At 45.8% G+C, this 8,730-nt stretch overlaps 1 non-coding gene across 1 annotated transcript; it reads left to right on the forward strand.

Annotated features, from left to right (window-relative positions):
* Positions 1-6,683: 6,683 nt before the first annotated feature.
* LOC132208027 (U2 spliceosomal RNA) lies at positions 6,684-6,875 on the forward strand. The gene has a single exon (XR_009444137.1). It is a non-coding gene; the product is annotated as a U2 spliceosomal RNA (small nuclear RNA).
* The last annotated feature ends 1,855 nt before the right edge of the window (positions 6,876-8,730 follow it).

The raw sequence follows: 8,730 nt of genomic DNA on the forward strand, positions 1-8,730 counted from the left end.
AGGAAAGGGTCAGAGACAATATCTATGTGATTGATTAAGAAACAGTAAGGAAGAGGGGACAGTGGCTGTGCAGTCTGGACAGGATGAACTTGATATTGCCCAGTAGGCAATTTCTTCTTCATAGATGGAATAAAACAAAATGCAGAGAAAGAGACAGAATAAATTTGGCTGAAGGAATGGCGACTGACAAGGTGAACAAAACACGATAGGTTGCAACGGAACGGAGGAGAAATGATTTTATATACACTGTTTAATCAGCGTGTGTGTGTAGACATATAAGATTGTTCACATATGCTCAACACACTCAGGGTTATTAATGAAGATATGATGTACACAATATGGCATAGGCGATGTGACCTTGTCTTGTTTGTGTCTTGTTAACATTGCATTCAGTTGAGGGAACCCATCTCCCCCATTCATAACTTTATTTACTCCCATTGTACATCTGCTTCTCTTTCAACACAATTAAAAGCCGATTTGTATTTTGCACGGCACCCCAACACCCTCTGTTTTCTGTTAGCCCTCCTCCACCTCTCGTAAGGTATTAAAAAGGCCATTTCCCGAACCTGTTCAGTTCTGAAAAAGGGTCTTGCTGGACTTAAAGCCTTAACCCTGTTTCTCTGTCTCCACCGATGCATCTCGACCTGCTGAATTTCTCCAGAAATGAATCAGCACTGACTGAATTTTCAACAAAACAAAGAACCATGCATGCTGGAAATCTGAAAAATGAAAAATTGCTGCAGAAACTGGAAGCTTTGAAAAGGCATCACTGGGTCCAACAGCTTAACTTTGCTTTCACTCTACAGACACTGCCAGACCTGCTGAGTTTCTTCAGCAAATTGTGTTTTTGAATAAATCCCAAAAACGTGTGTCAAAGTTGCTCAAATACCCTTTCCAACATGGATCACCAAACACTGAGAAGTGAGTGACAGTGCAAGGTGAAAAAATTACTTGGTTCTGAAACTACATAACTCTAGCCTCACTGACAGTACAGAGCTCTTAATCATGGTCAGGGAGAGAAACATTCACTTTAAAAACCTTCCGACAGTGTGGAAACAAGCCCACCAGCCTAACAAATCCACACCGACTCTCACAGCATGCCATCCAGACCCAGCCCCCTATTACTCACCTAATCCACACAATGGGCACTTTAGCATGGGCAATTCACCGAGCCTGCACAGCTTAGGTCTGTGGGTGGAAAGTGGACCACCTGGAGGACACCCACGCAAACATGGAAGAACATGCAAACTCCACACAGTCGCCTGAGGGTAGAATTGAGCCGACATCACAGGGGCTGTGAGGCAGCAGTGTTAACCACTGAGCCACTGTGCCACCCAAAGATGTTCCTACTGGAAAGGGAAAGGTTCAGATGAATATGTTAAAGGGTTTTGAGCAACGTGACAAATTGGAGATGTGACACCATGGAGAGACTGTCAGTAGAATGAGAATATTAAAATGTAAGTGTTACCACATCAGAAAATAGAGTAGGTCACTGCGTACAAGGGCAATGGGGACTCAGTCTGAACTGGGGAACATTACATTGCACTTATTGCAGCTCAAAACTGGGCATCCATGTGGTGATGGAAACCACAGCAGCAGCAGCAGAAGCAGAATTGTATTCCACCAGAATCTGTGACTCTTTGTCCCGGATAATCCCTCAGTCTATGATTCCCATGAAGCTGATCAATGGTTCAGTGACGAGTGCAGGCAAACATGCCGGGGTCAGAACCATGCGTACCTGAAACTGATGCCAACCCATTATAGCGACTGCATTCAACTGCTTGCATTACAAACAGCAGAACTAATGCATTACAGACAGGGTGGAAGGATTGCAACTATTCTGCTACAACCAGTCATGAATGGTGATGGGGGCAGCAGGAACTGCCGATGCTAGAATTTGAGATAACAAGCTGTGAAGTTGGATGAACACAGCAGGCCAGGCAGCATCAGAGGAGCAGGAAAGCTGATGTTTCAGGTCTGGACCCTTCTTCAGAAAAAAAGTAGGGGAACAGAGCTCTGAAATAGAGAGAGGGGGAGGCAGTGATAGAAGGTAGATAGTGGAGCAGATAGGTGGAGAGAGGATGGACAGGTCAAGGAGTTGGGGATAAAGCCAGTAAAGGTGAGGTAGGTAGGGAGATTTGACGGGGGTTGGTCAGTGAGGAGGGAGGGGCGAGTAGTGGGAGGGAAGACGGACAGGTCGAGGAGGCAGGAATGAGACTAGTAGAGGTGAGGTTAGTGTAGGTGGGAAGTGGGGCTGGAGGTTGGTCAGTGAGGGGGGAGTGTAGGTGCTCCACAAAGCAGTCTCCAAGCATTCGAGATAACACGGTGTGAAGCTGGATGAACACAGCAGGCCAAGCAGATTCAGGGGAGCAGGAAATTTTGACGTTTCAGATCGGGACCCTTATTCAAAAATGGGTGAGAGGAAGGGGATTCTGAAATAAATAGGGAGACAGGGAGGCGGATAGAAGGTGGACAAAGGAGAAGATAGGGTGAAAGGAGACAGACAGGTCAAAGAGTTGGGGTTCAAACCAGTGAAGGTGACTGTAGGTGTGGAGTTAAGGGGAGATAGGTCAGTCCAGGGAGGATGGATAGGTTGGGAGGGTGTTGCGTGAGGATAGTGGATAGGGGATGGGGGTGGGGCTTGAGAAGGGAGGAATGGTTAGGGAGGCAGGGACTAGCTGGGCTGGTTTTGGCATGTGGTCGAGGGAAGGGAGATTTTGAAGCTTGTGAAATCCACATTGATACCCTTGGGCTGCAGGGTTCCCAAGCGAAATATGAGATGCAGTTCCTGCATCTTTCGGGTGGCATCATTGTGGCAATGCAGGAGGCCCAGGATGGACATGCCATCCGAGGAGTTGGGGGGGTTGGAAATTGAAATGGTTCGCAATTGGGAGGTGTAGTTGTTTGTTGCGAACAGAGGATAGGTGTTCCACAAAGCGGTCCCCAAGCCTCCGTATAGTTTCCTCAATGTAGAGGAGGCCACAACGGGAACAGCGGATACAGTGTATAACATTGACAGATGTGCAGGTGAACATCTGTTTGATGTGAAAAGTCTTCCTCGGGCCTGGGATGCGGGTGAAGGGGGAGATATAGGGGCAGGCATGGCACTTGCTTCGGTTGCAGGGAAACATGCCCGGGGTGGTGGGGCTGGAGGGGAGTGTGGAGCGGACAAGGGAGTCACAGAGAGAGCGGTCCTTCCGGAAAGCAGATAAGGGCAGGAACGGAAAAATGTCTTTGGTGGTGGGGTCGGATTGCAGATGGCAGAAATGTCAGACGAAGATGCGTTGGATTTGGAGGTTGGTCATGTGGTATGTAAGGATAATGGGTATTCAATTTTGGTTATTATTGCGAATAGGGGGTGTGAGGGATGAGTTGCGGGAAATGCGGGAGACATGGTCGAGGGTATTTTTGATCACTGTGGAGGGGAAGTGGCGGTTTTTGAAAAAAGAGGACATCTGGGATGTTTGGGAGTATCATAGGCCGAGACATCTTTGTCAAAGATCATCAGTCTCCTTCGCTTTGTGCAGAACATCTTCAGTTTCACCAACCTGACCTTACAATTAATATCCCTCAGTTCCTGAATCATTCTGATCAATCTCCTTTCAATCACTCCACAGACCCTCACTTCCTTGGTGCACACCACCTGTTTGTGCAGACCCGAATGCTCTGTGTTCAAGTGGGTGATGTTATCACACACGGGCAATTGCTCAGTGACATCACCCTGAATCCTGGGCATTTCATGAACTGTGGGTTTCCTCTGATCCCAGTGGCTCTGATATCTTTTGAGCTGCAGACTCCAGCATTTGATTTTAAAGTTGAAGACAATGAAATTATTTCATTATTTTCAACCAGTAATGTACACATTTTGTATCAGAGATAATAGGAACTGCAGATGCTGGAGAATCCGAGATAACAAAGTGTGGAGCTGGATGAACACAGAAGGCGAAGCAACATCTTAGGAGCACAAAAGCTGACGTTTCGGGCTTGGACCCTTCATCAGAAAAGCGGAATGGGGAGAGGGTTCTGATATAAATAGGGAGTGAGGGAGAGGCGGATTAAAGATGGATTGAGGAGAAGATAGCTGGAGAGGCAAAGGTGGCAGAAAAACTGCTCAATGTCCTAACGTGACTGTCATTCGTGGATGTGTGGGTGAATGAGGACAAAGGTGAGCCCCTTACTGAGGACTAACCGTTTGACCTCAGTCAGTGGGAGGTCTGGGGGATGGTGAAAATTCGGCAGGGCTCAGCGTGGCTGTCTCCTCTGGGGCTGCTGGCTGTGGAGGCTGTGGGCTGTTTGGCCTGCTGTATTCATCCAGCTCCACATTTTGTTATCTCATGTACACATTTTGCTTCACATACTGTTCCCAGTCATCTGACTCTGGTGTTGGTGTGATGTAAATCATGTCCCACTAACATGAGGATTTTGCAGAGGTGACAAAGAAGGTTGGTGAAGACAGAGCGGGTAAAAATTGTTTGGATGCACTTTGGAAAGGTGTTTGAAAAGGTTCCTCATGGTAGACTGGTTAGATCACATGGAATCCAGTGGAAGCTAATGGTTTGGATCCAAGACTGGCTTGAAGGCAGGAGGCACAGAGTGATGGCGGAGTATTATATTTCAGACTGGACACCTGTGACCTGTGGTGTGTCACAAGAATCAGTGCTGGGACACTGCTTAGCCATAACTTTATATAAATGATTTAGATGGAAGCATAGGAGGGGTGGTTAGTAAGTTTGCCGATGGCCCCAAAATTCATGTTGTTGTGGATAGTGAAGAATGTTATCTCAGAGTACAACGGGACCTTGATCAGATGGGCCTATGAGTGACAGATAGAGTTCAGATAAATGTGATGTGATGCGATTTGGTAAGGCAAACTAGGGCAGGACTCACAAGTTAATGGTAAGGCCTTGGGGAGTGTCACCAAACAGAGACATTGGGGTGCAGATGCAAAATTCCTTGAAAGCGGAGCCACAGTTAGACAGGGTGGTGAAGAAGGCATTTGGCACGCTTGCTTTTATTGATCAATGTATTGAGTATCGGAGTTTGGACGTTATAATGCAGGTGTACAGAACATTGCCACTTTTCGAATACTGCATTCAGTTATAATATCCCTGCTACAGGAAAATTGTTTAACTGAAAGGTTTCAGGAAAAAAAACATTTACAAGAGTGGTGCTTGGATTGAATAGTTTGAGCGACAGGAAGAGGCGGCTGAATAGGCCGGAGCTGATTCCCTGTAACGTCATAGGCTGAGGCGTGACCTTACAGAGGTTTATAAAATCATGAGGGGCTTGGATGGGGTGAATTGTCAATATCTTTTTCTCAAGGAAAGGAATCCAAACCTGAGAGCATGGTTTAAGTTGACAGGCGAAAGGTTTAAAAGGGACCTGAGGGACAGTTTTACATGTAGAGAATGCTGCATGTACGGAGGAGGTGGTACAATCCCAGCTCTTAAACAGCATCAGGATTGGTAAATGAATAGGAAGGGGACGGAGGGATAGGGGCCAAATGTTGGCAAATGGGACTAAAATAACTTAGGATATCTGGTTCGAATAGACAAGTTGCAGCAATCAGTCTGTTTCCATCCTTTATATCTCTGCAGCTCTTGGATCTTAATTTGCAATTCTAAATTACCAGATTGTAATTGGAATGTTTGGAGTCGAAGCCAAACCATTTGTGACTTTTCAAGGTACTGAACTTAATATCCAGCAGCATCACGCTGCTCATTTCCATGAAGGGCGGGGAGTGACGTTAGGGATGTTGGAGTGGTTTGGGGACCAGAGTTCATATATTCCAGGTCAGATGGATTAGTCTAAGAAATTCTGTTTGTAACTGTGACCCAGTACTTCCTGACAGGGATATTACTTGATCAGAATTAGAATTTGTTTCAAGTATTTGATTTGATTTGGGAAGAGGCAGGCATTTTTATGCATTGCTAACAGTTCAGTTTGCTTAGTGCACAGAATAGAATGGCATAAAAATCAGACCCTTTTAGCAACTGCAGGCACATTGACACTGCAGGCAGTTACACATTCCAAAGAAATAGACGGGGTGGGATGGATTTGGAGGGAGGGGATAGTGATTCGCCTTTTTTTTGTAACAAAGAGTCACATTTATCAAGGGAGGGGGACCCACCATCTTCAGCGAGTGGTTCCTGCCGGCTGTGCACTGCCTGAGAGGGCGCTGGAAGCAGAATTATTCATGGCCCTCAGGAGAGAGTTGAATGATGAGATTTACAGGGCATCGGGAGGGACTGGTGAAGTTACCCATACAGAAAGCTGATGCAGAGAGTGACAGGCTGAAGCACCTTCCTCTGTGCTGGGACATTCTCTGAGCGTGCCGTTCTCTGCCGATTGTTGCTGCAATCTCACTGACCCGCTGCTAGTCATGGAGCTGGTTGATGAGGCTTGTTGGTGACGTCAGCTCTGCCCTACCTCATCTGATTGGTACATTTTCGATGATCTACATTCACTACGAAGATGTTTTCTAGAAAAGTGATGAAAAAGCACTGGTGCAATCTGACTTCTTTGCCCTGGTTAAGAAACCCAGGAGTTTGGGAACAACAGTAAAAACTGTCAGCAGTGATTTACAAGTCTTTGCACACAGTCAGGCTGGTGGAAAATAGGATCAAGTGTTTATTATACCAAGTGTTCACAGTTGGTGGCTATCTCATGTGTGGAAACATGGCCTTGCTTTTAGTGGTTTTGGTGTGAAGACAACACCACAGAAAAAGCATTTGTCCCTATCAGCTTTAATATCTGATATGTCCTTTGCCTAAGGACCCTATATTAAACTGATTTTTGGAGCAGGGAGTTGGAATACGAGCTTTCTCCATGCATTATTGTGGTATTGCAGTGTTCCCAGGAATGATGAAGTCTTATTAAACCAATTTTAAAAGCAGACTGATCAAAACTTGAAAAATCCTAGGTCCAAACACCTTGTTATCTCAGATTCTCCAGCATTTGAAGTTCCTACTATCCTCGATATGCTGGGATATGCTCAATGCTCTGGAACCATAATCATGGAATTCCTACAGTGTGGAAACAGGCCCTTCAGCCCAACAAGTCCACACCAAACCTCACAGCATCCCAGCCAGATCTATAACCCTCCTAATGTACCCCTCCCTGAATACAACAGGCAATTTAGCACAGCCAGTCCACCTAACCTGCACATCTTTGGACTGTGGGAGTAAACTCACACAGAAATGGGGAGAATGTGCAAACTCTACACAGGCAGTCGCCCAAGGCTGGAATCGAACCCGGGTCCGAGTGCTGTGAGGCAGCAGTGCAAACCACTGAGCCACCGTACCACTGAAATGCTTTCTCTCAGTACTTTCACCCAACTTTCTCTAAATATGCTTGTTCCAAGGTAAACGTTAATCTCTCCTTTTCTGCATGGTCAGCACTTACTCTGAATATTATTGCCTCATCCCTGGTACATGCTGCACCTTCCCACCAACACCATCCCTGAATATTCACACATGGCATCAGAAGTAAAAGAAAATCACCTGCCAACACTACCTCATTACAAATAGCATTTCACAAAAAAATGCTATCGAAGTATTCACTAATTTTGAATTTGATGATGATGACTTGGATGTATTGAATGAGAGATTTTGGGAACACTGTGAGCCAGGAAAGGATATGGTGTATACAACGCACATTTTTCATTTGAGTGCAAAAGCAACCAATCAAACAGATGTGCACGTGGCTGCTTTATTTTTCGCAAGTCGAGGCCTATGAGTTTAATCAGATTACTGACTCACTGATGTGGGACACAACTGTGAATGACCAAGTCAGTGGCATATTACGCCAAAAGCCATTTCTCACATTAGCCAGACCAATAGATATTTGCGGATCTAGCAAAATGAGCCAGAGTGAAATAAAAATGCTACATCAAGATGCCCAAAAAGTACATTGTTGCTGTCAGAACTCTACATGCTTTTCAGCACCTGAGGCATGTTCTGCTCAGGGCCTGGCACAATGTCTCTGCCTTTCCCTGGCATTTTTGCACTTTGATGTCTCAACTAGAACCTAATGTCCCACAGTGCTCCTGTCTTGCCTGGTTGCTTATCACAGGCATAAGTCAGGCAGCTTAGCATCGTTATTACCAGCAGTCAGTCAAGGGCTGGTCAGCAGCTGTGGCAACTAATGCATTTTTTTCAACCAAATGGTCACGTCTACAAGTCTCAGGGAAACAGTTCTCAGTCAGGGCAAGGGAGACAGGATTCAGTCAGGGGATCCTGACACAGCATGTCCAAGGAATCATTTGATATCAGCCCAGGGACTTTGACAGTGTCAGTCAGCCATTGGGGCAATCAGGATCAGGGAATCTGTATCACTACAGTACAGAGAGGTGGCCACACTCACTAATTACATTCTCAAAATGCTGCAATAGACTTGTTGAGCCTGAATTATGTTCATCAATCCAAGCTGACCCTGTCCATTCCTGCCATTGGAGGTCAGTTTGATGAAATGCTCAAGGTTTTTGGGAGTTTGGGAGGTTCAAGTCCATAGCTCCCTGAAACAGCAGCACAAGTAGATAAGATGGTGAAGAATTTCGCTTTCATGGTAAACAGCATCAGGATATGGTCAACGTGGATGTCTGGTTCCTAAGTGGCATGTCAGAGCATGCACTATTTGTACGAGAATTACTATGGTTTCAACCACGAAATGGCCACAACTTGATCAAAAGAGAAAGTGACCAACAAGCAGTTTGAACCATCAGCTGTCAAA

Source organism: Stegostoma tigrinum, unplaced genomic scaffold, assembly GCF_030684315.1.
Source record: "Stegostoma tigrinum isolate sSteTig4 unplaced genomic scaffold, sSteTig4.hap1 scaffold_249, whole genome shotgun sequence".
Classification (NCBI taxonomy): domain Eukaryota; kingdom Metazoa; phylum Chordata; class Chondrichthyes; order Orectolobiformes; family Stegostomatidae; genus Stegostoma; species Stegostoma tigrinum.